The sequence below is a fragment of the Wyeomyia smithii genome, chromosome 1, assembly GCF_029784165.1.
Source record: "Wyeomyia smithii strain HCP4-BCI-WySm-NY-G18 chromosome 1, ASM2978416v1, whole genome shotgun sequence".
NCBI lineage: Eukaryota > Metazoa > Arthropoda > Insecta > Diptera > Culicidae > Wyeomyia > Wyeomyia smithii.
In genome coordinates, this window is record NC_073694.1 from 118,549,186 (window position 1) to 118,570,726 (window position 21,541).

General features: G+C 35.9%; 1 protein-coding gene across 9 annotated transcripts in view; it reads right to left on the minus strand.

Moving 5' to 3' along the window:
* LOC129720069 (inhibitory POU protein) overlaps positions 1-21,541 on the minus strand; it is a 368,998-nt gene that overhangs the window by 281,226 nt on the left and 66,231 nt on the right. The window lies entirely within an intron of this gene.

Sequence of the window (21,541 nt, forward strand, 5' to 3'; positions counted from 1 at the left end):
TTAGTGTTTGGTAAACAATTGTTTCTATATACTAAGGTTTCTTACGCGTAATGTGACGCGAAATACTAACGCACTTTCTTTTCTTTCCAAAACTTTTGAACCACATATCAAATTGTTGTGAAGTTTATTAATTGTAAGTTTGAGAGATGACTCGTTTGTATGACGCTAGTTATGTTCAAATAAGTCGTGTAATACTTGAGATAATAGACTTTCGTTGTTTTAACAACTTAATACATAACGGTTCGATTATAATCAAATGAAATGGGAACGTATAGGGCAGCCAAACTTTGCAACCACGTGTTCAATCATAATTCATCAGTTAATCCTTAACTAGCCTCATCTGATAATAATATTGATCAAATCGGTTGTGTAGTTTCTGAGATAATGCAGTTTCGTGATTTTCACATTTCGGTACATCACAGACGAAGTTACAGTTCGATTACAGTAAAATTCAATAGGGTGTTATGAGGCAGCTTGACTTATTAATTGACACTAATTTTGTGGAAATCGGGTCAGCCATCTCTGAGAAAAGTGAGTGAGTCCAAATAGTCTTCGGAATATGTTCCTTTTCATAGCTGGATTTCATATTTCTAAACATAACAGGTAAAGTAATAGTCCGATTGCAAAACTGATCAATAGGGTATTATGGGGCAACTAGACCTTCCATTTGACACTGATTTTATGAAAATCGGTCCAGCCATCTCTGAGAAACATGAGTGAGAATAAACAGTCTTCAGAACACGTTTCGTTTCATAACTTTTGAACCACGACTTCAATCTTTATAGAATTCAAAAGTTAAGTGTATTTCTGGTAGCCCGTTCATTTGAAATCAATTTTGTTCAAATCGGTTGTGTAGTTTTTGAGATAATGATGTTTCAAGCTTTTTACATTTTGATACATAACCTCTCAACTAAAAATCCGATTACAATAAAATTTAAAGGCAAAAATACTTCAAGTGTCTTTTTAGTTTGCTCTGTCGATTTGTACGCACGCGTTGCTTCTACGACCTGTTTTGTTCACTATTTGTCAATAATTGACATGAAAGAACCCCCCCCCCCCAGCTGCTGCCTCCCCAGCTGGTCTCGAGGTACGATGCTGGCCTAACAAGCCAGTCGTCGTAGGTTCGAGTCTTGACTCGGGAAAGACTGTTAGTGTCAGTAGGATCGTAGCGCTAGCCCCGCAATTGTCCTGTACACTTGACGGTTGGCTGCGAAGTCTGTGTATAATAAACAGAAGGTCGAAATTCCGAATCGGAATGTAGCACCAAGGCTTTGCTTAGCTTTGCCATGAAAGAACTAAAAAAGAGACTCGATGCTGCGTCGTTTGAGAAGTTGCAAGGTAAACAGTAGGTAATATCATGTATTGAATTATACAATGAAAAAGTTTCTTATATTAGGTCTAGAAAGTGCACTATCTGTGTTGGGACAGTTTCGGACCTCTTTCTAGCGGCGTCGTAGTTTGATTAGACGGATCTCTAAAGCTGTAATTTATTTTTTGCATTTAACTTTTAGTATAAATTTTGAATTAATAGTAAATTACAATTTTGGTCTTTTCATATAACTGTCACTAACAATATAAGACAATTTTTTCTAACTGAAACTTCTTATAAATTTTGAACAACGTGTTTGTTTCTTGCAGTAAAGAGTATAAGTGAAAAACAATAGTGTAAGTGAAAACAATAGTGATAAGGAGGAAGTGATAGTCGATAAATGAGCAGGGCATTTTAGATTGTGGATCTCGCTATAATGGATTGACTTCAAGTGAGCAGGGTGTTTGAGATTGAATCTCGCACGGGCAGAGGCGTACGAGCAGTGCCCCCAACAATCTGGCTGCAATACCTTTGTTGCAGAGAATTGCGATTCTGACAATTGATGATAACAGATAAAATACTCCTGTATTCGTAAATAAGAGTCATGTCTATACATTCGCAAATAAATAAATATAATTGAATTCCCTTTTACTTCTTTTCTTTTTTTTTTGAGTGATAATCACAAAATTTCCGGTTTTTGCATGGATGCAGGTTTTATTTAATAATGGGTGAAATTTCACCCATTTTCTTGAGAAATTTCATTCCTCAAAATGAGTGAAATTGTACCCAGTTTTTCACGTTTGATCAGTATACCCGTTAATGGGTAAATCGAGTTTACCTATTAAATTAATGGGTTTTCTTTTCTTACCGTGTAGGTATCTATTAACGCCAAATGCATCGGTTCTCAACTGGGGTACGCGTACCCCTTGGGGGTACTCGAAAGCTTTCAGGGGGTACGCGAAAGAAAAAACAGTAATGGCGGACAAAGCATTTTTTTTATAATACTTCATTTGTTGTTCAATCTTGCTCCTAAAACATGACTGTAGCAATCAAACAAACCATAGTTTCACCTGAACTAAACTAACGGGTGACAACTAAAAATTTACCCAATTCATCTGTATGATGTTTTAAAAGAAATGGAATCATAATGTTGTTCAAACATTCGTTCTGGTATAAATTTTAATTGATAGTCAAACCACTAGGCTTGAACCATGATTTGACAAAAAGTGGAAAGTCCTTTTCTGTTCACTACGCAGGCTGGTCTTCAGCTTTCTCGCTGGCGGATTATAGTTGAGGTTTGCAGGAAACCATATACAAAAGAAACCGGAAGATTTTTGCTTTCAAAATGGTTTACTCACCTCTTGTCAAAATTGTTTTGCAGTTCATACCGAACCGTACAATGCACTTGCGGAATGCTCCTTGTTTGGACGCCATTTTGAACCGAATTGAGCATGTATTAACAAACCACAAAATACTGACATAAAGAGGAAAGATAGAGCTTTCATATACATATTTTCATTTCTCTCTAAGCGTTGTTGTGGAGTAAAATAGCCCCCAAAAAATTCCAGATTTTTAGTTGTCACCCGTTACCACTACTCTCTGCGAGAACATTCCAAGCCAGGGGGAAAAATCGATATGAAAAATATCGTTAAGGGGTACGCGGACAAAAAAACAGGTTGAGAACCGCTGGCGTAATGAATCAAAGTTGCATAATTGAATCCGAGTCCGAGAAATACTTTAAATAAATAAATGAGTGTTTTGGCGTACTATGAAGTGCAAATCTCAAATTACGTGTTTTATTGAAAGATACCTCAAAAAAGAAAACACCTTATATAAAATTTGTACCGGAAAAAGTTGTCCTGATTTTTTACCCCGACCAAATGGTAACCCTACACTAACAACCATTGACAGTGGTGGGCACCATTCCGCTAATTCGCTAATTCGCTAATTAGCGACGCTAAAATTCAGTTAGCGATTTAGCGGTTTCGCTAATTTTTGAGCTGGTTAGCGAAACTGTTGGCGTCGCTAAAATTTTGGCCTTCGAAACGCTAATCGCTAATTCGCTAAATGTTGTAGAGAAGCGACAATACAAATATTTAGAAAAACTCTGGATTGCTGATGGCGTACGTAAATTGATTCGAAAGATGAACATACTTTACTGCGAAAGTTACTTTTGTCAGCTTTTTTACCATAGAATGGAGTTCCAGTTATCGTACAAGCCACAGGAGCATTTTGAAGAACAAGCACAAGGTCTAGATTGAATTTTCGGCACACCAAGAACTTTGGTAAATTGCAATGCGCTTGAAATTATGACAACTCTACTTTTTAGATTCAGATAATAATTGAATTTTTATGAAAACATTCCTAAGAGTATCTTTTTTCAATACAAGCTAAATAACTTTTGTTATTCTTGTTTTTACAAAATCAAATATGAATACCGTTTCGTGAACCTCTTATTGTAAATACTTAGCTTTAAAAAGTAATTGTTTTCGTTTGTTTAACCAAAAAATATAGCGATATGACTATTTACATATTAAAAAGTTAGCGATTAGCGAAAGTTCCGCTAATGTGGGTTTAGCGTTTAACGATTATCGAGCTGAATTTTCCGGTTAGCGGCTTAGCGATTAGCGTCGCTAAATTTTCGTTTAGCGGTGCCCACCACTGACCATTGATATGTGCAATCGGTCAAGCCGAGCTAAGCTGAACTCATATTACCTACAAAAATTACAAAACATTTTTACCAACAATAGCCAACTAGCCCCGCTCTTCGCTATCGGCTGTTGGTTATCGTTTCCATAATTTGTGTACGATTTCATTTAAGAAGCAACTAGTTTTTTCCTCTTGTGTGTTGCTACAGTTAAAGTAATTTTCTTTTGAACCGGTGTGAGCCGTTATGTTGTAAATGTACTGCAAATGCAAATAATATGAATACACTTAAGTCGTTTTACGCGGGGGATACGTGCCCTGTATGTATAAATTCCGCAATCCGCTTTAAAAACCCGCGTAAACTCCGGAATCCGCGTAAAAACCGCGTAAATTCCGGGATCTGAGTAAAGAAATTCCGGAATCCACGTAAGAAAAAAATACCGCGTAATTTCCGGAATCCGCGTAAATTCCGGAATCCGCGAAAAAAACTGCATTAAATCCGGAATCGCCCTAAAATAGCCGCGTAAAAAGCGACCTTAATGGAACCAAAGATTTCATGTGTAGAGTTTAAGATTGTCGCTTTACGTAAACCAAAAGAGCATGAAGCAAAATTATTAATTTTTCAGTATATTCTGAAATATTCAAATGCGTTACGGTTGCGCCTTGTTTTGAATTTTTGCATCAAATCAGAAGAATATGCAGAACGAAAATATATCCTCATTTGTTTTGATGACAACGGCTTCATGCTACGAAATAAAGGATAAAGGTTTTTGTTTATATTTTTTTTTGCGAAATAATTCACTGACTCTCAATCGACAAATATTAAGTGCCAGGCTACGCGATGAAAATACTAACAGCAAATTCACATTGGGACAAAAGTATATGCTGCTTCTACATAGCACCGTTCTCGCTCATCCACTAGCGCTTTCCATTGCTTTGCTCATCTTCTTGTGGGTGTTCAAAAATTTACAACATTCATCATTCATCATTCATATGGTTAAGGGCGCTCATAACGAACGATGTAGTGAAATATTTATGAGTTGTCTGGACATTTTTTTAATATGGCCGATTCGCCTCGAGTATATGTGCTTAGATATTTTTACTATTTTTACCTAAATCACACATACATTTCCACGTTGAGACTGTTGGTTGTTAAAGTTCGCGCTAATATTGTTTTCAATTAAGTTTGCAGCAGAGTTGAAGCATTGTTTGTATGAGAATAAATAGAATCAGGTACAATATAATTTAAGACTCTAACGCATTGTTGACAAAGGTGCTATATTTTTTTCAAAATATAAATTTTTATTTTTAAGCAATACTCTAACAACCGATAGTACGTGGAACGAAGCGAATCTACCGTTCAATTAAAACATGGCATGGAATGAGATATGCATGAACGTGTATTCGTCACGTCAACTATTTTGAATTTCTTTAGAAGCGTATATTTATCGTAATAGTAATTTTGTACCTTTATACAGACCTCGTTCGATTTTGGCACGTTTCGTTTCTGGCACGGTTCAATTTTGGTAACATAAAAACTTTGGACGTGTTGCCACCAGCAACCATCCAAGCGTTGAATTGAAATTTCGTTTCAGTCTGGTAGGCATCGGACAACACTGTTCGGTTTGGTTATATAATTGGCTACTGGATTTTCTCTTTAGTCAGGTAGGCATCATAAAAAAATTAAATTTGGACGTTTTGCCAAAATCGAACATGGTCTGTAATAGGGTGATTGATCGTGGTTCGCACTATGCAAAAACTGATCCTGGTTCGTGCTATTACCTAAATCATCGATAAATCATTGAATAGTCAAAAATTTTGAATTAAATTAATTTTCAATGCTGCTTCTATTTTTTAACAATACATACCTTTGATTTTTGTTAAAGGAAACTACTTCAACTAGCCTTGATAGCTAAGCTAATAAAAGATGTAAATTCGGTTGCCAATGTCTTCACCGAAGCAGTCTGTTCAAACTTCTCTACAGCATTTTAGCTCGTGATGTAAAACTTCATATTAATTTTAAAACTTTGATCCATCTATATTTTACCAGTATTGAAACTTCTATTACAGAAAAAAAGTGTCCGATTGTGATTTTTTTTTAATAATACAATATTAGTTTTTTGATCCTGGTTCGCGCTGCAAATGTTCGTGGTTCGTCCTAACAGTTTCACCGAATCACCGCTAGAGGCAGTGCGCATTGCTTATTTTCAACCTGAGAGTTTCAGTCAACCGCTTTGGAAAAACGTCGCGAAAAATCGAAATAAACAGTTGAACTTTTCTATAAATCAAAGGAATTGGATAAAAAAACAATAACAAAGCAAGTTAATATTGATTTTCTGGCCATTAAAATAAATAGGTCCCTCTAATAATAAGACGCTCAACGAAATTTCCCCAGGAAATTATAAGAGGCGGTAATTGGTTGGAGGAACAAAACGCTGTATAGTAAAGCAGTAAGTGTGAAAAAGGAAGAATAAAATCATATTACACATCAGCATTAATAAAATAATAATGAGCATGCAACTTCTTAATAGCGGTATTGCTAATAATAGAAGTGCGGGTAAAGCAAACATCCGGGCATATCTCACGATAGATCATCGATTTCTGGGCGCAATGGAGAAATCCGCACAGAAAACCCTTAAAGTAAATTTCTGTTTAAAAAAAAATCTAAATTCATATTGTCGAAATAGTCTGAATACTAATTATGTGCAATTTTATTTCATACTGCTAAGTAGATATATAGAAAATATAACTGTATTTGACACAAAAAAGCGCTTATATTACGTGTAGTCCTTTAATTTCCAATGCTGCACTTCTATTTTTTATTAGGACGAACCAAGATCATAAATGACGCGAACCACGATCAACATGGCACGAACCAGGATCAAAATTTCGCTTGCATTAAAACCCATACCATTATTATATACTAGACATCAGGTGTTTTCGAAGTCAACCAATTTAATCGTCTATAGTTGCTCTTTCTATTTTATCTAAATTTTAGTTGAAAAGTAGAGCAGTTTTAGAAAAATCTTGCTTCATTCCTAGGGTGCCATGAAAAACAATGAGACAAGTGCGAACCACGATCAACCACCCTACCCATGATTTATTTTGTCTGAAAAAAAAAAATTCTGTTCAAAATTGGCGAATGTTGAATCAAATTACAACTATACAATTACAAAAATAAAAGCTAAACATTCAAAACTACCACAACATTCACGGTATTATTCTCAGATTATCGTGGGTTGTAGTACGGTTGTTCGTACATAAATAAAAATAATTGATTGTGACTGAGACATTACCGCATGCAGATGAACAAATTAATAATAGAGTAAGCTTGAAAAAATATTTCTTTTTCATTGATTTGGCTTCCTGGGCAAGTCCACGCTACTTCGCAAATCGATTCTGATCGACCATTTCCGATTTGGCTAAAACTTTGCAGTTGTTTCCAGTTGATAAAGAGGTCATTCTATACTATCAGTTCTTCATGTAGACTCACTGTTGTTGTTGCTGTTTTAAAAGGGCCTATCCAAAAATGTGACTGATGAATGAAATATTTTGTATCAGGAAAACGACTTGTTTGATTGAAATGGTGTCTTCAGCAAAGTTGTAGGTAATAAAATTGCAATTCTAAAAAAATATATACACTGTAAATTTTTTTTTCTGGCCCAAATATTCCAAATTGTCACAATACCTAAAATATCTCAAAAATTACCTTATTTGAGAATCTAAATTTTTTACCCATTGAAGACAACAATATTTATTACTATCTGTCAAAATTTGGTGATGGTAAAATGAAAAACAAAAAAGCTATGGACGTTTGAATATTTTGTCATTTTCACATAGAATTTGATTTTGGGTGTTTTTCTGTTATTGTTATAAATTATCGCTAAGAGCATGATACAAATCCAACGCGCTGTTTTTGTAACATAATCAATCATTTTGATACTGGCCCTATTGAATTCTAAAATGTGTAACTAAGCGACGATTCCCGCTATCAGATGGTTTTAAAAATAAGACGCGCAAGATTAAGTACTATGACCCAATAAGAAGTGCAATAAAAATTCATGATTTTCTTTGTTCTAAATTGCATTTTGCCTTCATAATTTTCACTATTTCATTAGTTTCATCTAATGACTCAACTTCAGGCACTAGTTTGAATAATTTTTTTCTCACACCTTCATTAATGTTACGAGCCTTGTTTCCAGAGTAGTTAGTGTAGTTTAGCTTGTTTATGTCTATAGGAGATACCTGTGGAATGGTAGCAATATTTTGGTTGAAAATTTGAATGTGGACCGGCCGTAAAAAATCTTCAACCGAATGAACTGTTGTCGCTGATGGTACCGTTGTAAGGCTCTCAAAACTAAATACGTCAGGCAATATCACAGTTGTTGTCATCTCCGAGCTCCCGGCAGCATATTCTTCGATACACGGCGTAGAGAGAGCTAGTTTCTCGACATGCAGACGACATGACGTACAAATACGAAACTCGTTAGTTAGTTCGGATGACTTGGAATACTTTATCGCTTTCAAGTTCTGGATATTATTGTCCGATAGTTTCCGAAGCTGCTTCGAACACTTTTTACCATCGAAAGGTCGAATACATTTGATTTTGTACGTAGTGTTATTCATGTTGTTTGCTGGACCTTAACACCAACAGTTATTTCACTTAACCACTAATTTATTCACTCCAAAACTGTTTTATGTATAGTTGTTGCTACTGCTAAGAAACCAGTACAAAATTGTGCGTTTTTAGCGCAATTGTTGATGTAATTCGGAACCAGTACAATGATTGCGTGTTGGGCACGACCCGGTGGCATCGGCCTTGTTTCCCGAAGCTGCCGTGAAAGACAGTGGCGCTAGTCTCATCTATGTTTTTGAAGGTTTGTTCACACAGCAGTGTAAGCATGACGAACGAAGCATAATATATGTTGTACAGAATTATGCGCTCGAATAAATTCATTCATGTAAATAAAAGCTTACCTCAACTTTGCTAATGTTTAAAGGTAGCGTTGATATACTATCTCATTTACATATACGTTGAGATGTTAGTCCCTAAATCATCGCGCGATGTCAGCCGCCTGCAAGAAACACCGCCGTTCGAAATCGGCAAGAATAAACGTTGTGTACATTCTATAATGATGCAACGCATTCATTTTTTGTTTCATCAAGCAAAGCACTCGACGTTTTGTGCAATAAATACATCACCCGAAAACAACACATAAACACACTGCTGCTGAACACCGACACTGTATGCACGTATGAACACTGCTTTTTCCCGTGTTTCGATGAATCAGCTGTCAAATTGCATGTGAAATTGATCCAGTGATCCAGCTAATGATGGCCTCACTTATGTTGTATGTAAACGTCAGTGATGCCACCGGGTTGGTTGGGCATAATGCAATTAATGCTCTAGGGTTTCTCCAATGTATTTGGCAGCTCCAAACTACTACACCTAAACAGTTTCAACTGGTATCAAGCAGCATTGCAAAGCGAGCGAGAGGCAAACCCAGTCTTCTCCTTTCTGCTTGAGGACGAGACATATGCTACGCTTTTCAAGTCTTTTGCACACACACTTTCGAGATACTTTTTCTTCTTCATGCATTCCTCTGCTAGCACGTACCGACAGTATGCGTGAGACTAACAACACTGGTATCAAGTATGTACAGCACGGGTGTCTCGCTCATTTCGTGAAGCAACGAGATATCGCCTTGCGCGTCGCAATCCGAACCGAAAGAGAAGCGAAAGAGCAACCTGCAAATTGTATGTGACGTGTCTAGTCTTGTCGCACATACATGGAAATTCTACGAGCGAGAGAGAAATTTCTCTCGTCGCTTGAGAAAAAAGCGCGTGCACAGAATGACAAATAACAATTATTCACAATTTACAAGTGCTGCCATACAAAATCAGCAACGCTTTTGTGGCTTTGTGGAATGGAAGGGTTTTGCTAGTTTTGCGGTGAAGCTAGCGTTGATTACAAAATGTTGTGAACAGAATTTTGTTTCGTTTTTTTTTTTGCAAATTATTCAATGGTACTTTTTAATGACCAAATCCATCGAGATAAATCGATCGAGTTTTATAGCTATTTGAATCTAGTGAGTTTACAAGTTGTTGTTTGCTGCTTGCACTGCTCCATGAGTAGCAGTCACTAATACACTCGACGTGAGAAATAAAGTGTCGGTATATGATACATATTCTGATTTCATTCTATGTCATTGTATTCGCAGTTTTTTTTTGCTTTTTTTTGCAAATCATTCAATGGTACTTTTTAATGACCAAATCCATCGAGATAAATCGATCGAGTTTTATAGCTATTTGAATCTAGTGAGTTCACAAGTTGTTGTTTGCTGCTTGCACTGCTCCATGAGTAGCAGTCACTAATACACTCGACGTGAGAAATAAAGTGTCGGTATATGATACATATTCTGATTTCATTCTATGTCAATGTATTCGCAGTACAACTGTTGCGTTATGCGTTTCACACATTTATTGTGCGATTTCTGTGCAACATTTGTGCGAATCGGGAAGACACAATGATTGTACAAGACTTCAACTTTTGCGTGTAGTAAAGTTACGCGCTTGTATGCATTTTTGCAGGGGAACATACAAGCAAGAGCCGCGTTGCATGTGTAAGCAATACATCATCTGCTGTTTGTACTGCCCATAATCGCATACCAGTCCCATCTGCATTTTTGTCGTTCTTCTAGAAAAGTTATGGTAAATGTCTATTTCATTATATTATGCCGAAAATATGGGAATGAACCACGCTCAACAGCTGAAATAACTTAAGAAAGAAAAATGCCTTAACGCGCTGTTTTGTCAACATGATGAAAATGAAGCTGGGACTGATATGCGATTAAGGGCAGTGTATTGATGCAGCGATCTAATTTATTTAAGTCACGACAGTGTGTGTTGTAAATCGACTGGAGATGAGGATAATTTTTCTTTTACCTTTTCAAGTAGTGAGTAAAAGTTTTGCAAGTAGTTGTAACGGTTATTATTAGATACGCGTGATCTTGCAACATGTGCAAATTATATGACAGTAAGAATTGTTACCCAACAGGAGAAGAATTTGATTACTTGTATAGTTATCCCTTTCCGACCGAGCCCACACAATTGTGTAGGTAAAAAATGACGGATAACAAAACCTACATCGAAGCAATTCCTACATAAACACACTTCCTTGCCCCGGTTTTTTTATTTATCGTAGCAGCTGCGATGTTGACACTAGCTTTGTGAGAAATAAAACAATGACTAGGACGTTTGAAAAGCGAGAGAGAAGGTTTTGTTCAAGTCACCTTCTACCTACGTAAATCTATGGGCCCGGTCGGAAAGGGTTATAGAACTGTGACACGAAGGAAAATATTTTTTTATTACTCTCCAAGTGATAAGTTAAACTTTTGCGTGTAGTTATAGCAGTTATTTGGCTGGGAAGTAATATAGGTAGGTATGATAGCATGGCAGGTATAACCGATTAAATAGTTAATTATACCACAAAAACAGCGTGTTGGATTTGTATCATGCTCTTAGCGATAATTTATAACAACAACAGAAAAAAATCCTCAAAAATAAGCTCTGGATGAAAATGATAAAATATTCGAATGTTTATAACATTTTTATTCATTTATTTATTTGTTTATTTGTTTACAAACATTGTAGTGCAAGTAAAAACCTTTTAATTTACTACAATTCGATATGTTATAGTAGAATAACTTAAGTTTCTGATGGTAACGAATATTTCTTAGGTATTATTTTATTAACTTCTCCCATGATTGAACCATGCTGTACATTCACGACGGAATCCATTTAAGAACCGAATATTTTTGAGCTCAGAAGGCAGCAGATTCCAAAAAACAATGCCCTGCACAAACAGAGTATTTTTATAATGTGATGTTCGAAATATAGGAAGTAAAAAGCTTCTGGCACGACTGCTTTGTAAGGAATGAATTTTTTCTCTTAAGTATGGAGGTGATGAAGTGTTTATAATTTTAAATAACATTGAACATGATCGTAACCTAAAAAAGTCATGAAATCTACAACCAATTAGATCCTGTTGGAGATGAGATACTCTAGGAACCTCGACAATCCAAAAAAGCGAACACAACAATTTAGTGCAATACGCAACCTTTCCAACGCTGAAGCTGAAGCATTTAATAGAAAAACATCACCATAGACAAACTGAGGCAAGATAAGAGCTTTAAATAGCTTCAGTTTTATAGCAGTTGACAGAGTACTTGAGGACAGTTTTAGAACCCTAAGTCCATTATAAATTTTAGCACACTGACTACTTATATGACTCTCTCAATTAAAATCATTTTGCACCATGAAGCCGAAAATAGACACTTTAGGAAGATATTCTATGACATCGTTACCTAGGATAATTGCAGGAAGATTGCTAATATTACGATTTCGGGAGATTAGCATCAACTTAGTATTTGAAGGATTTGTTGGTAAAAGATTGCTCTCGGACCATGCGAGAATTCGTGACAAATCATCATTAATGAGATCTGCCATCGAAGCCAAAGAAAGGTCACGTGAATAAAAATGAATTTGAACGTCATCGGCAAACATATGTACCTTACAGTTTTTCAAGATACTGGGCAAATCATTGATAAACATAGAGAAAAGCAGTGGCCCAAGGATTGATCCTTGCGGCACACCTGACAAAATTTCAATTTGGTTTGAGAAACAACTATCCGTAGTAACTACCTGAGATCGTGATGTCAAATATGATTGTATAAGCTGCACAGCGGCTCTATTGAACATGAACTGGGTTGACAATTTCTTTAGAAGCTTAACGTGAGAAACCCTGTCAAAAGCCGTAGAAAAATCTACAAGCAGCAGGAATGCTATAGCTTTTTTGTCAATAGCAGCATGAATATCATCATGTACCTTAAGGAAGGCGGTTGTAGTACTATAGCCTCTGCGAAAACCGGATTGCTCAGTACACATCAACTTTAAGTCATGTATGAAATCATTAATTTGAAGCTTCAAAATTTTTTCTAAAACTTTGGAAAGCGCACACAGTATGCTTATTGGACGTAAGTTGTTAACTGCATTACTTCTGGCATTTTTGCGTATAGGAATAACTTTGGTTAACTTCCAGGCCCGGGGGAATTTTGAGGTGGATATAATCATATTAAAAATCTTAGTTACTCTTGGCAAAACTTGGGGCAAAATCAGGCGTATGAATTTAATCGGAACATCATCAAGACCAATAGCATCAGATTTGATTGAGGAAATAGCCAATATCACATCATTTTCGTCCACAGAAGAAAACTTAAAACCATTTTCGTTCAATGTAGGCACCGGAAAAACACTCCCATCACGTGTAAAGTTCGATGCAAAGTATTCGTTGATTTCGTCATTCGAGAGGTTTAATCGATTATCCAAAGCCGAAGTTGGTACAGCATTAGTAGCTTTCAACCTATTCCAAAGCTGCTTGTTATTATTTGAATAATCTATTCTAATGGAAACATAGTTAGATTTAGCCTATTTATTGAATGAGTAACCTTATTACGTAATCTTTTGTATTGAGCGTGATTCTCATCAGTTCTGCTCGAGAGCCAGAGCTTATACGCTAAATTTCTATCAATAATTGCATTTTTTTTTCTTCATCTATAATTTATTTGACACGGCACAAATACAATTTAATGTTTAACGGCGCCAATTATATCTGGTAGCTTACTTTCTAAAGTATCTTAATAACTAAAAGCAAATTTTTTATCCTCGCTGCCGACTACGAGCTGAAACTAAATCTAACTTAAAGCTAGAATGTTTTGCATTAAAAGCACTGATTTGTTGTTTGATGGTTTTCCATCGCCATAGGTAAGCAGCATATTGAATATGTTCCGCTGAATAATTGCATTTGAAATATCTCTATTGAACCACGGATTTTTCCTGGGTTTACTATAACGGATTGGTACAAAAGTTTCATGTAGGTCGGAGATTATACTGTTAAAAAGATCAACCGCAATATCTGGATCATCTATACTATCAAATTGTGACCAATCAACGAGATTGATAGCACTCAACAGACATTGCATGTTTACATTATTATAATCACGGTATGCACGTGTATCTGCACATCGAGAGCGAGATATTTCAATAGACGAAAAGACGATATCATGATTCGAAAAAACTGGAGATGATACTTGATGAACATTATTCATAAACTGTACATTAGATGTGAAAAATAAATCTATCTGGGAAGAACCGTTGGAGTGGAAGTGAGTAGGTTCCGTATTTATGCAAGTTAATCCATAGCTATCAGTGACACTCTTCAGTCTAGTCGTTTTGTTACAAATTTTTCTCCAATCGGTATTGAAGTCGCCAACGATTACAGTGTTATGATAATCCAATGAGTACTCTGTCAATTTGTCGGTCTGCGCAGTCCGAACAAGGAGGGTTATAAAAAGTTCCTAAAAGAAATTTATTGTGGTTGTAGTTTACTTCAAGTAACACATACTCGGTGATATTTGAATATTGGGCTCCTGCTAGAAGCCCGGATGATGATAATAATTTACATCGAATGTCATTTTTTTAGTAAATACAAATACCAGCACCACGGCAATATTTTCTATCGTTGCGTATCATATTGTAACCATCAACCTCTATCAACTTATTTGGTATATCTTCTGTAAGCCAAGTTTCGGTAACACAAATAATGTTTATTTTACTGTCAGAGAAACATATTTTAAATTCATCAAATTTGGTAAGCTGTCGTGCACACAAGCTTTGAACATTAACATGACAAACGTTGAGTTTGTTTGAATTCAACACACTGTTCATCACAGCACGAGGGATGATTGAATCTACCCTGTTTGACCGGACATTTCCTTGGTTAGCTAGCATTTGAAGAAACCATATTTCGGCAGAGAAAAATATGTACAGCATGGGACAATTTAGGTAATTTAGAATTAGATTTGAATAGTGAACGAAATTTCATTATCATGCAATGCATTTTCATACATATATTTCTTAGCAAATTTTCGTGACTCATACGGAGTATAGATATAATTGAGTTCAATCACCATCAGCAGCAACGAACAGCACCAACCTTGACCAGCAGTAGCAGCAGCAGCAACACCAAGTCCAACAACAACCGTAGTTCCTATCCTCCAGTTTAACGGCGACACGTATTTCAACTGTTCCATTGATGATTATAACTTTCAGGAAGGAAGAAAACAAGGATATCGAAGGAAGGCAATCACGGAATTAACTGGGAAGGAAATCGAAGAGCAAATGGAAGGGTATAAATTTTTTTTTTTTTTTTTTAAGGGGGGATTTGTTAGTAGCTTAAGTATTTATGATAAATATTAGTAAATAATGAGTATGTGTGTCCAATCACAAATGGTGACTTCTCAACACTGTTAGAAATTTGTAATTTTAATTGTTAGGATTTGTTTGCTTTTGCAATTAGGACTTATCATTCGTAGGGATTTAAACCTACTTGTCAGAAAAGGGGAAGTAAACTTACAACTAACTTAATTGCTAACTTATTGGCTATAAAGAGAGCTTATCGTAGCAATTGAGGATTGCAACGATTTTTGTCGAAAATTGTTAATAATTTTATTTGACATAGCTTCTAATGGTTCAACACCAGTAAGTCTATGTAATTCGAGTGTACCAAACCAAGGAGGACGCTTCAAAATCATTTTCAGAATTTTATTCTGAATCCTTTGGAGCGTTTTCTTCCTTGTTGAACAGCAACTTGACCAGATCGGTACAGCATAAAGGATTGCTGGTCTAAAAATTTGTTTGTAAATCAAAAGTTTGTTCTTTAAACAAAGTTTAGAATTCCTGTTAATGAGAGGATATAAACATCTCGTATATTTGATGCACTTGGCTTGTATACTCTCAATGTGCTCTTTGAAAATAAGTTTTTTATCATAAATAAGTCCCAAGTACTTAACCTTGTCGGACCAACTTAAAATAACCCCATTCATCTTGACAACGTGATTGTTGTTTGGCTTGAGGAAAGAAGCCCTAGGCTTATGCGGAAAAATTATCATTTGAGATTTAGAAGCATTGGGAGAGATTTTCCACTTTTGCAAGTAGGAAGAAAAAATATCTAAACTTTTCTGCAATCGACTGCATATGACACGAAGACTTTTTCCTTTTACGGAAATGCTTGTGTCATCGCAGAACAATGACTTTGTGCATCCTGGAGGCAAATCAGGAAGATCTGAAGTGAATATGTTGTACAGGACTGGACCCAAGACTGAACCTTGAGGTACACCTGCTCTGACAGGAAATCTATCAGATTTTGAATTCTGATAGACAACCTGCAGAGTTCGATCAGTAAGATAATTTTTTAAAATTTTGATTAGGAAAATTGGAAAATTAAAAGTTTGCAATTTCGCAATCAAACCTTTATGCCAAACACTGTCGAATGCTTTTTCTATGTCTAAAAGAGCAGCTCCAGTGGAATAACCTTCAGATTTGTTAGCTCGTATCATATTAGTAACTCTGAGCAATTGATGAGTTGTGGAATGCCCATGGCGAAATCCAAACTGTTCATTTGCAAAAATTGAATTTTCGTTGATGTGTGACATCATTCTGTTAAGAATAATTCTCTCAAACAGTTTACTTATTGAAGAAAGCAAACTGATTGGTCGATAACTTGAAACTTCAGCTGGGTTCTTATCCGGTTTTAAAATGGGAGTAATTTTTGCATTTTTCCATAATTTGGGAAAATATGCAATTTTGAAGCAGCAATTGAAAATTTTTACTAAAAATTCCATTGTGCTCTCAGGGAGATGTTTGATTAGTATATTAAAGATTCCATCGTCACCAGGTGCTTTCATATTTTTGAAGTTTTTAATAATTGATTTAATCTCATTCAAGTTAGTTTCAATTATTTCTGCAGGTAAAAAATTCTGGGAAGAAATTAAATCAAATTGACGTGTGACTTCATTTTCAATTGGACTCACAAAATTCAAATTTGAGTTATGAACACTCTCAAACTGCTGAGCACTGTTGAGCCTTTTGTTCATTGGATACAAGAAAACGTTCACCATCTTTTAAAACTGGAATAGGCTTTGAAGGTTTCTTAAGAATCTTCGACAGCTTCCAAAATGGTTTTGAATATGGTTTCAATTTTTCAACTTTAGTCTCAAAATTTTGATTTCTCAGAAGAGTAAATCTATGTTGAATCTCTTTCTGTAAATCTTTATAAATAGTTTTAAAAACAGGGTCACGAGAACGTTGATATTGACGTCTGCGGACATTTTTCAAACGAATTAGAAGTTGAAGATTTTCGTCAATTATTGGTGAATCAAATTTCACTTGAGCCTTTGGAACAGAATAATTCCTGGCATCAACAATTGCACATTTTAATGCGTCCAAAGCGGAATCAATATTCACTTCGTTTTGCAAATCAAGCTCATTATTGAAATTTCTCTCAATATGAGTTTTGTATCTTTCCCAATTAGCCTTGTTATAATTAAAAACAGAGCTCATAGGGTTTAAAACTGATTCATGTGATAAAGAAAAAGTTATTGGAAGATGATCAGAATCAAAGTCAGCATGTGTGATCAAATCACTACATACATGACTTTGATCTGTAAGCACTAAATCAATTGTTGAAGGGTTTCTTACAGAAGAAAAGCATGTAGGACTATTCGGAGACAAAATAGAATAGTATCCTGAAGAACAATCGTTGAATAAAATTTTGCCATTGGAATTACTTTGAGAATTATTCCATGAACGATGTTTAGCGTTAAAATCGCCGATTATGAAAAATTTCGAACGATTTCTGGTGAGTTTTTGTAAATCACCTTTAAAATATTTTTTGAGCTCGCGTGTGCATTGAAATGGTAAATATGCTGCGGCAATAAATAAAATCCCAAGTTCAGTTTGAACTTCAATTCCCAAAGTTTCAATAACTTTCGTCTCAAGATGGGGAAGAGCACGATGTTTGATTCGGCGATGAATAACAATTGCAACTCCACCGCCGGAACCCTGAATCCTATCATATCTATGAACCACGTAATTGGGATCATATTTTAATTTTATGTTAGGTTTCAAAAATGTTTCAGTAATAATTGCAATATGCACATTATTTACTGTTAAAAAGTTAAAAAGCTCATTCTCATTGGCCTTCAATGAGCGAGCATTCCAATTTAATATTTTAATTGTTTTATTTAAAATCATTGCTAAATTTTAAATTAGAAACAATTTTAATAGTAAAATTTGTGCCTATTTGAATGGCTTCAAACATTGATTTTGCCTGCAACATGGCGTTCATAAGATCGAACATTGCCTGTTGCAAAAAAGAAAGTTTACCTGCCGTAATAGGCCCCAGGCAGTTGACATTAGAAAAAATATTTTCGGCAGCAATATTAGCTGGAGTGATAGGTGTACAATTATTTTCTAGCCTGTTTAGCTTACCCATATTAACGGTCATTTTCGAACTACCAACACTAGGCGGTATAATGTTCGAACTACCTGTAACCTGTGCATAAGTTAAACGGGTATGCAAAGGAGTAGGTAAACTATGCGTCACTGGTACGCTTGGAGAATTTTGTTTTGAAGTTGGTTTTAATTGAGAAATTGAATTTTGTTTACCTTGCCTTGCCTTAACAATTGCTAAACGGACTGGGCATTGATAAAAATTTGACATATGGTTGCCGTTACAATTCGCACAGCGAAAATTTTTACTATCTTTCACAGGACATGTGTCCTTTTTGTGAGAAGAGTCTCCACAATTAAGACATTTTTGGTCCATGTTACAGAATTTGGAACCATGGCCATAACGTTGGCAAGTACGGCATTGGGTGATATGCTTTTCACCTCCGCCATACTTCCTATAAATTTCCCACTTTACACGCACATTATACAAAGCATGTCCTTTTTCAAAAAATTTTAAGTTGTTAACCTCATTGCGGTTAAAATGAATTAAATAATTAACAAGGGAAATTCCAGTTCTCTGACTGTTTTCGCCTCGTGATTTTTGTTTCATTAGAAATACTTGGGTAGGGGCTATGCCAAGTAATTCTGTTAAAGTAAGTTTGATCTCATCAACGGTTTGATCGTTGGTGAGACCTTTCAAGACAACCTTGAACGGCTTGGCGTTCTTGGTGTCATATGTAAAAAATTTGTACATCTTGTCAGTTAAATACTGAACAAGACGATCACGACCCTTTACTGAGTCGGCTAATAAGCGGCATTCACCTCTACGGCCAATTTGATAGGTAACTTTAACGTCAGAAACAAACGTTGAAAGTTCCTTTTTGAATATAATAAATTCAGAAGAAATAGTTACCACAATAGGTGGAACTTTCTCCTTTTTTAAAGATTTTATATTTTGTATAGTTTCATTATTAATAACTTCCATTTCACCAGCTTCTTGCTCAGGCAAAATATCAAAAGGATTGTCACTACAGACACTCGATGTGTCAGAAAGAGATGCCTCTCTTTTCCTCCCCGCAGCGATGCGAGGTTTCTTTTTCCGTCCACATTTCAGGTGATACGAAAAAAGTTAAAACAAATGTTAAATTCAAAAGTAGGTAGTCTTGAGAAAGACTGATGGGAAATAACTTTCAGGTAATCTTTAAAAGACACACTGACAAAACACAAACTTTGAAGCTATAGGCAGTCAAAGACCAGTCCACAAGCAACCGAAAAAACGTCTGATCTGTAGGACAGTTCAAGACGCACTGGAAGGGTATAAATAGTATGAACTTCTAGGAGGGGAATAATTCAAGGAAAAAAAACAGGAGCGGAAACATGGATTTGTAATGGAAGGAAAAAGTTATCGATAGGGAAAGGGTATTATTTCGGTAGCAGATCCAAACGATGAACGGGTACGACCTCGGCATCCATTGCAGTCTTTACGCAAACACTTCCACCTCTAGTAAATACTGCATGTAGTTTCCCATCTCGTTTCAGCTTCAATGCTTCACCTTTTATTTTCCGTCCTAGCTCAGTCAAACTCTCATTGATATAGATTCGCTGATTTACGCTAAATCCCAGATGCAACAACGAAAGGTTTCTCGATGACAGGTAGCGCCGATAGAAGTCTTCACAAACAATCTTGAATGCAAATTGCATGATGATGGGAGGAGTTGAACGAACCTGTATAGGTAATCGGGCCAAACGTTTCGCATAAATCAACGGTATTTCCTGCTCAGTGTACCCCAGCGCTTTCGAAACAGCCATAATAAAACTATCCAAGTTTTCAGTAGGATTGTAGGGCACTCCCGAAAGCAGCAGATCAGTTGCCTTTTCGTTTACTGCCATACGTTCTTTGTTGAGACACACATCGGTACGCACGGTGGAAACAGAAGCAGCTAGCTTGTTTACTTCATCACGGCAGTCATTCTTGAATTGTTGCACTTCGCAGCGTAGAGTATCGATATCTTTGCGCAGCTCACCCTGACAGCGATCAATTTTCCTGCTGGTCTCTTCGAAAAGCATCTGCATACGATTCATTATATCGTCAAGCGTCAGGGCCTGGTCTTGTTCGCCTACTTGATCTAGATCCTCACGGGAGCGTTTCGTAACCGAATTCCCGTCACCTATTCCAGAAGGCTGCAGAGATTGAGCAGTCTTACCTCTACCCGTGTTGCGTGACGTCATTGAGATGTAATAAACAGCAGTGACAGTTGTGATCGGATGAATTTTTATTGATAGTTGGTGAGCGTACTGACAATAGAATGAACACTATTGATGTGGTGGTAGTCACGATTCATAGTAAAATATTTCAGATAAATTATCAGAAACAAGCGGGTATATTAGCGAGACTTCACTTCACACAGTAATACTGGCATCAATCAGTGCGGTCACGGGAAGGAACGCAATGATTAGCAGCTTTAAACGCGAGAATTTTCCGTTGAGTCACACCACGAACTGCTCACACAACGATCACGTACATCCCTTCAGAAACTTTTTTTTGTTTTTCATTTTACCATCACCAAATTTTGACAAATAGTAGAACATGTTGTCGTCTTCAATGCATAAAAAAGATTTTTTAAAAAGGTACTTTTTGAGATATTTTAGATTTTGTGACAATTTGGAATGTTTTACACAGAAAAAAATTATTTAAATTATTTTTATTATTATTTTATAAAAATTATTTTAAATTATTTAAAATACGTTGTATATATTATTTTTAGAATGGCAATTTTACTACCTACAACTTTGCTGAAGACAAGTCGTTTTTCTGATACAAAATATTCATTCATCAGCCACATTTTTTGGTGTAGTGTAGAATGACCTCTTTATCAACTGGGAACAACTGTGCAAAGTTTCAGCGAAATCAGAAAGGACATCCTTAAAAAATATTTATTATTATTCATTTTCCAAAAAATGCCTCTCCTTCGGAAGGACGAAGCTATTGAACCGGGTATTGATTGGCTTTGAATGTCTACACTCACTACAAAATAAGCGTTTGGCGTTTCGCGAAGTATGCGTCAGCCTGCCAGAGAGAAAAAAAAAAAAGAAAAACAGCATCAAGAAATATTCCCTACGATAAAATTGAACTACTTTTAATTATAGATTTCTCCCCCTCTACCTTTCCTCTACAGAAAGAGTAATTGGTGAATTGTTGGTCGACCCTGATTCTACGCACATATGTTGGGTTACATA